This window comes from Parasteatoda tepidariorum, chromosome 2, assembly GCF_043381705.1.
Source record: "Parasteatoda tepidariorum isolate YZ-2023 chromosome 2, CAS_Ptep_4.0, whole genome shotgun sequence".
Taxonomy (NCBI): domain Eukaryota; kingdom Metazoa; phylum Arthropoda; class Arachnida; order Araneae; family Theridiidae; genus Parasteatoda; species Parasteatoda tepidariorum.
This window is the reverse complement of record NC_092205.1, coordinates 66,335,848-66,343,578: the sequence shown is the minus strand read 5'-3', so window position 1 is coordinate 66,343,578 and position 7,731 is coordinate 66,335,848.

Here is a 7,731-nt window from a genome sequence, read left to right as displayed (position 1 = left end):
ATAGATACGGCATTGTTCATATAGCTGGCGGATCGAAGCATATTCACAAACGGTGATCAGTGTTTCCACCTTTGGCGTTTTAATACGAGTTATTTGAACTCTTTGCTTCATTAACAAGCACAAATTTAACTTTGGGTATTTCAAATAGCTTTTGTAATAATTTTAACGCGCTCTATCCCTCTCGTCGTTATTGCAATCCGAAAAGGTAGGGGCGATATATAGTATATTCAGCCATTTTTAATGTTTTTTAAAGAAAAATAGGAAGGATTTTTAAATAAGAATTTTAAGTGGAAAGTGTTTTAAGTTAAATGGGAGAATTAAATTCGTTATTCTTTAATGTTGCGTGTGAAAGACTATATGTATTTTTTATAACATTTAAAAGATTTAAATTTCAAAAACTTATTCTTGAAAAGAAAATGAGCAATAGCATAAATCTTTCAGATAAATAATCTTAAGATATAAACACTAATTTGCATTACATTGTCCATAATTAAATTCAAGGGAAAACTATTCGGTTTTAAACATTGTGCAAGTAGGACCTAAATTTAAATTTAGAGCAATCAGTGAAAATTAAATATATCAAAATTTCAGTTTCAAAAGATTCCAATTTCATCAAAGTAAATTTTAATGAGCACTGTGTACCGAAATTTTAACTTCAGGATACAATAAATGTAGAAATATGTGACATATCTACTGTCATTCTGGATTTTAATTTTATAAGCAGCTAACTTAAGGGTATTTACATAAAAGATAAATGAATAGTCGCCAAACTTGAGTCAACAGTTACACTCTATCGCATTATAAAAGTTTTCTAAAATATGTATATTAATTTACAAAAGTCACGTTTAAAAATTAACAACTTGCTATTATTTTGAAAATTTTTCAAAATTTTCAAAAATATTATTTCTTTCATTTTTAATTAAATAGACAGCATGCAAATTTCTAGAACAAAACAATTTCTTATACAAATATAATATAAATGGAAAATAGCCAAATAACTCAAGGAAATATGCATATAGTCTGGAAATATGCATATAGAACTCCCCTCGCCATTCGTTAGGAGCACTGGCAGTGACTATGGTTACGAGCTTTAACTATATTACAAGTAATAGTGTTAGGTCAATATTTAAAACTTTTCAATCGGGTCGGTGAGCGAAAAGGGAATGAGAAGCTCCCCTCTTTGAAATGAGCTATTTCGTGCTTCCATAGAAACAGGCCACCTTAGACTTCATGGGAAGGGGTTCTACCTGCAGACAAACTATACAGCAAGTTTTATGACTGTAATAATAATGAGTTATTTCTTTGATTGCTCGTCAACAAGGGTCGCCAGTTCTAGCCCAAAATTAAAAATAAATTGCTAAATAAATAACTAATGAATAAACTCCAGAAATATTCTATTTTTTCATATCATAAGTATAGGCAACGAAAATTATTTCATTCATAATCTGTGCTATTGCGCATCCAAGTTGTAAAGTAATGCACTTTAACTTGCATTTTTTGGTTATTTTCTTGGCCTTAGCCAAAAAATTGATTTTGGTGCTTTATTTTGATTCGTAACTTAACTGCTGTATACGTGTAGCCATCGCAGTAAGCTAGAGAAAACTGTCACAAAACCATTGTTACTTCTCTTTGATGGGTCATTAGTTCTGGTTATATCTGGGCAAAGCAGATTCTCGAAACGAGATGATTACTTTAAAACTTTCAATATGATTTATCACACCTAAAAAAGATATTTGCGCCTTTCAATTCAGTCTTAAAAAATCATACAAAAACTTAAAACCCATTAACCATAAATATTTCCATAAGTTAGAGATTTTTGCTATAACCACTTTACTAACTTTACTCTGCTGTACAATAGTTAAATAATACTTTCCGCCGTAACATTAATTAAATCAACAAAAACGGTTAAAGGATTCAGAATTGTATCAAAATGCAATTAACAATGAATTGAAATGCAATTCAAGGAATTTTTCAACCTCAAAATGATATTTGCCATTCTAAATCTGCTAATGATACTTATATTAATTATGTCTAGTGCATCATATATACAAAAAAAAATACATATCTTTTTTCTACAAAAAAAAAACAAAAATAATTTTACACATAATAAAAACAACGATCTATACAATTTAAAAATATCAATTACCTCCTTCAAGACCATCAAAAGGAGAAAGAATCGCTTGCCTTGGTTCGCTTCCGAGAATATACGTACTATATACATATATGTATCAATATGAGTCGTAAGAAATACAAGAATACCATTTTGGGATCACGTCCGTATAACTTTTGAGCCGTTGAAGTCAGAAAACCTCACTTAATTTACCATTTTGATACAGTGGACCGATCTGATGCAGTGGATCGTGAATATAGTGTGGCGTTGCGGTCTGATTTGATCTACGAATCTCTGACGTTAGATTACGTCGCTTGCAGCTGATAATTGTTGTATGACGTAGACCTCAGACCTGAATGGAGATTTCCTCGGAGTATATTCGTGATGTACGAAATCGGCGAAACGAGCACAGGATGCATTCTGATATATCTTGGCCACCTCTCCACAGCTCGCTCTCTCTCTCCGTCTGTTCGTGAGTAACTAGGTAGCAGTTAGGCATGTTCTCGCCGGTTACTCATTTCCAGCTTTTTCTACGCTGCTTGAATGTTAAAATTGTTATATTTTATTTATGTTAAAATGTTTAGTTAAATTTACCAAGTTCTTAAGTGTTAATAAGGATAGTTGTTTATTTAAGCTTAAGATGTTATTTATGAAGTAGCACGACATAAACCTATAATTCTTTTTCATGAAATTTTCACGTGGAAAGTTATACTAGAGTTGGAGTCACATTTCTTCCCAGAGTTCAAGTGGGATTCTACCAAATATACCAACCTCCCCAATAGAACCACCTGATCGAGTATATTTAACCGTGCTTCTGAAGGGGTTAAGCTACGTTCCGAAACATGATTTCTCTTATCCTTTTGTTGCCAAGGCAAGTAGAACATGTTTTTTAACGTCAAAATTTAAAATGCTATGTAAAGTAAGTCATTAATTTATTTTGTTTCGCTTTTAGATCAGAGCAAAAAGAAATAAAAGTAGAAATAATATGTATTTGATCTAATAACGATGGAAGGTATTTTCTGAAATCATCAAACTATTTTAATTTTTTTTAAAAATTATGATTAAAGTTCAGGTAAATAAAATCGAAATTCAAAACATAATAACTTCTACATACATTTCTTTCAAACGCAGGGTAAATTGCAGATGTAGGGGACGTGAAGATATAAATTTTCAAAAGTAAAAATTATTTAATTAAACCTGGTAAAGAAAAACCTTTCCGGTGACCTCAGAGTTTTACAAAATTTGCTCATTAAATTATTGCGGTGAGCTGATTTTTAGTTTCTGCAAAGATAAAACTTTTGTTTCTCCAAGACTACTTTATAGGTTTAGATTTTAATTGCTTTTAAAAGTAAACATTATGATTAAGTTTCCAAACTAAGTTATTAGAAATAATAGCCTCGAAGAGGAAAAATCATTATTATTATTTCGAAAGAAAAAAAATTACTCAAATGTTGAATTTAAAAAAATATATATCTTTGAAATATCTAGCAAAATAGTTAAAAATAATTGGTCTTTTTTCAGAGGGTGGAGAAGAATACAACTAGTTAATGTATACTGATCTTAAACTATCAAGTAGTTCAATAATTTGCTGCTATCTCCTACATTTTGGTAATCCAAAATCTATACCGGTCGGGAAAAAGGTATATTTATTCAAATAAGGTACATTTTTGTGTCTGATAACGTAAACTAAATATTAGTTAGTCCTAATTAATTAGCATGTTTAAGAGCAACTCTTTAAACTATTTAGATTTTTACTTAATTTACGAAAATCCGATAATTAGAAACGTGATATCTGTTTTTATTAAGCTTGATATCTGTTTTTATTAAGCTTGATATCTGTTTTTATTTTGCGCACTGTACTGACAAGTAAGCAATAAGTGTCACCTAAAGGTTGTACAACACGAACTTTACCTTAGTAAAAAATTGATGAAAAAGTTTAATTTTGTGAAGTCAGTTTTGAAAGAAAAAAACCTTTTTCCACAGATAATTTGTGTATAAATTTGTAAGCATATACCTAACACTATTATTTTGGCAACGGCACACAGTTGATATATGATACGTAATATGGTGCGACATAAAACATGATGCGGACAACAAAATTTCATATTCCGACATTTTATATAACTGATAAAAAAAGTTTGTCGTATTTATTAAATTTTGTCTAAATAAAAAATGGTAAAAAATTTCGATTTGTTTGAGTACTAGCTTCCCCTATAAACCAGTTGGTTTGCTTTATTAAATAAGTAGAATTTCAAGTATTTTAAGATTTAAGATCGCTGCGTCAGAAATCAAGACGATATGTAACTATAAACTCATATTCTATTAGAGTTTCTGATATCTTACTCTTAATTAGAGAGTTAAACATTGATTTCAAGATTGCCCGAAGCAGCTAGGTTACGGAAGAGAGAGATTAATAGCAGAATGGTTACCATATTTGGTGGAGCTTGTCCAGAATCTATTTTTCTTCCTCAATGTTGGGAACTTTTAGCTTTCATAGTGATTTTTATTGGTGTTTAAATTTATTTTTTAGTATCATGTGATGTTTAAATCAAGGTAGTTAGGTAGGAGATTTATTTCTGTCGCTTTAGATCTGCACAGTGAGCTATTGGCGACTGTCCATGTTTAAGTCAAAACTGTGATAAAAATGAATTTTGCTATGAAACTAGGCAAAAACGAAATGTCATGAAAGTAAACTTTCTAACGGAAATCATGAAAAGTACTTGTCGAAGCTCGTGGGAATTATGGTACAAGATTACTGTTGTACTTTGAAATTTATTTGACGAAAATAAAAACAAACAGGTATTGTGAAATTCATGATATACAATAAACTATGATGACTTGGAAATCTATTGTTAACTAACTGACAACATAAACCTATACACATAAAACATACGCCCCCCCCCCGGAAAAAAAACTCGTATTTGCTAATCTTTTTTTTTAACGGCAGCCATAGAACTTTCGTTCTTCGCCTAGGAAGATGCCGCAGTTGTTACTCATTCAACGTTACCCAGTGGGCACCTGTGAACCTAAGTCACGGAGGCGAGCAACATTACCCACGCCACACTGCCACATACCCGTTTATAGGGTAGGCCACATTCTAACATCACACAATAGAGAACACACACAGAGAGAAACATCCATGCCCTGAGCGGGATTCGAACCCGCAACCATTGGCTTCACAGTCAGGCACGCTGATTGCTCGGCCACCTGGCCGGTGTATTTGCTAATCTTATAAGGGTTAGGTAAAGAAAAGAAGTCCGACAGTCAGGTGGCTCGACTATGGTGACAGAGAATTAAAAATAACTCTAAAGGGAAACTGAAGAAACCTTTCTATGAATAGAAACAGATAGCGGAATGTACTAGAAACAACCAAGGCCAGAGTCAAGCCATAGTGCCATAGAAAAAAAATAAACTGTTTAGCACTAGAATTTAATGAACACAATGAACTGATTGAACTATGCCAATTGAAATAATAAAAAGTTAAGATTAGCAAAATCATATGAACTGAGATTGGTAATAAAAAAGGAGGTAATATCAAAGTTGCTTTTACACCTTTGAGGGCCATTTACTTGTCTTTTGAATTTTTTTCAGGGTTTTTATGTTTTATTAACAATTAAACAATCAGTAGATAGATTTTCCTTTATCAAATTTTATATTTATATTTAAATCTCAAGGGCGGGAAGTATACTTCGTAGCAAACAATTTAGAGTCATAAAGTAAAGTAAATTTAATAGCAATTATTCGTGAAGAAACCATGAGATGCATAATGGAACGATCAAAGATACATCTCATTGAACACATATGTAGCTGATCCTCTTTTCTTGTCTCTTTATGCTACATTTCTTACATCCTCTTCAGTTGTAAACCGTGTTAGGCGCATGATTTCCCACACTGGCTAAGCGCACATCATAGATGGCTACATAAAACTGAAGTGGGAATTAATGTCCTCATAGCAAGATCAATATGCTATACTAAGATTGGCATTTCCCTAAAGTAGCATTTAGCAAGACCGTGAAGGTAAGAATTAATGTTCCCAATACTCGCGAATGAATTAAAGTGGGGGAACAACGCAATTGAACAACATCATTTTTGTATTATTTGAAGAGAGTATATTACGTAAAACTCATTAATCTATATTATAAAGCATAGTACATTGAAATTCATTTGTTCCCTATATTAATAAAAAGACACGTAAAAAAAGTTAAGTAGTGTAAACTAGTGATTTCTATTGTTTACGGATTCAGGTTATGGCAAAGTTATGTTATAATATATATCTTTTAGGAACTTATTTCAGATATTTTAAAAGGAACAAATGTTTCAAAGTAAAATTTTATACGGGGGAAAAAGAAATCTATCGTATGTAGGGAATTATAAATCTTTCCTCACCGGAAGATTAAATATTTTTTTTTTCATAATCGAAAACAATTCACTGGTTAGATTTTTCAACTTTCTTAAAGTGAAAAACTATTACTTCTCGGGATATTCTCCAGGCAGATAAAAATATTTCAAAGCTTAATGCTTTCAGAAATTGTTTTATCGATCTCACACTTAAATGAAATTTTTTTGTTCTTGTGAAGAAATTCTGCTAGTAATACTTCCATGAAGAGAAAAGAACTCAAAATAAGAGTTTACTGAAAATTAACTCATTTATTTATGTGTGTTTCAATTAAATATAGAAATTTATGCACAATTAGTTCAATAAAAAATAGCAAGAATTGCAAACAATTAAAAAAATACACATCAGACTGCTAAGTATATCAAACGATTAAAGCTAATGCTCGTAAAACACAAAATAATTAATTGTCCCAAAAAAAAAGGGAAAATTGCACTTGCAACCTTCAAAAAATCATTAAATTAGTTTGAAATTTCAGACATCTCATTTAAGTTGTTTTGACGAAATAAGTGGTACATTTACAGTAAAATGAACACAAGACCATGAAATAAAAATTCCGTGTAAACGTTATCTTTTCTTTAAACTTGAAATTGATTGCTTTATGCCAAATTCGATCCTGTGACGTAAAGGAACCTTACATAGAATTTGGAATCTAGCATACTTTTCGAACTTGAAACCTGTAGTTGAGGTACCTGATATAGTGTATTTTTCGTTTTTATCACATAGATTCTGCGTTTATAATTTTAAATTATCTATCTATTATCTCTCTCTCTCTCTCTCTCTCTCTCTCTCTCTCTCTCTCTCCTATCTACTCTCTCTCTCTCTCTCTCTCTCTCTCTCTCTCTCTCTCTCTCTCTCTCTCTCTCTCTCTCTCTCTCTCTCTCTCTCTCTCTCTCTCTCTCTCTCTCTCTCTCTCTCTCTCTCTCTCTCTCTCTCTCTCTCTCTCTCTCTCTCTCTCTCTCTCTCTCTCTCTCTCTCTCTCTCTCTCTCTCTCTCTCTCTCTCTCTCTCTCTCTCTCTCTCTCTCTCTCTCTCTCTCTCTCTCTCTCTCTCTCTCTCTCTCTCTCTCTCTCTCTCTCTCTCTCTCTCTCTCTCTCTCTCTCTCTCTCTCTCTCTCTCTCTCTCTCTCTCTCTCTCTCTCTCTCTCTCTCTCTCTCTCTCTCTCTCTCTCTCTCTCTCTCTCTCTCTCTCTCTCTCTCTCTCTCTCTCTCTCTCTCTCTCTCTCTCTC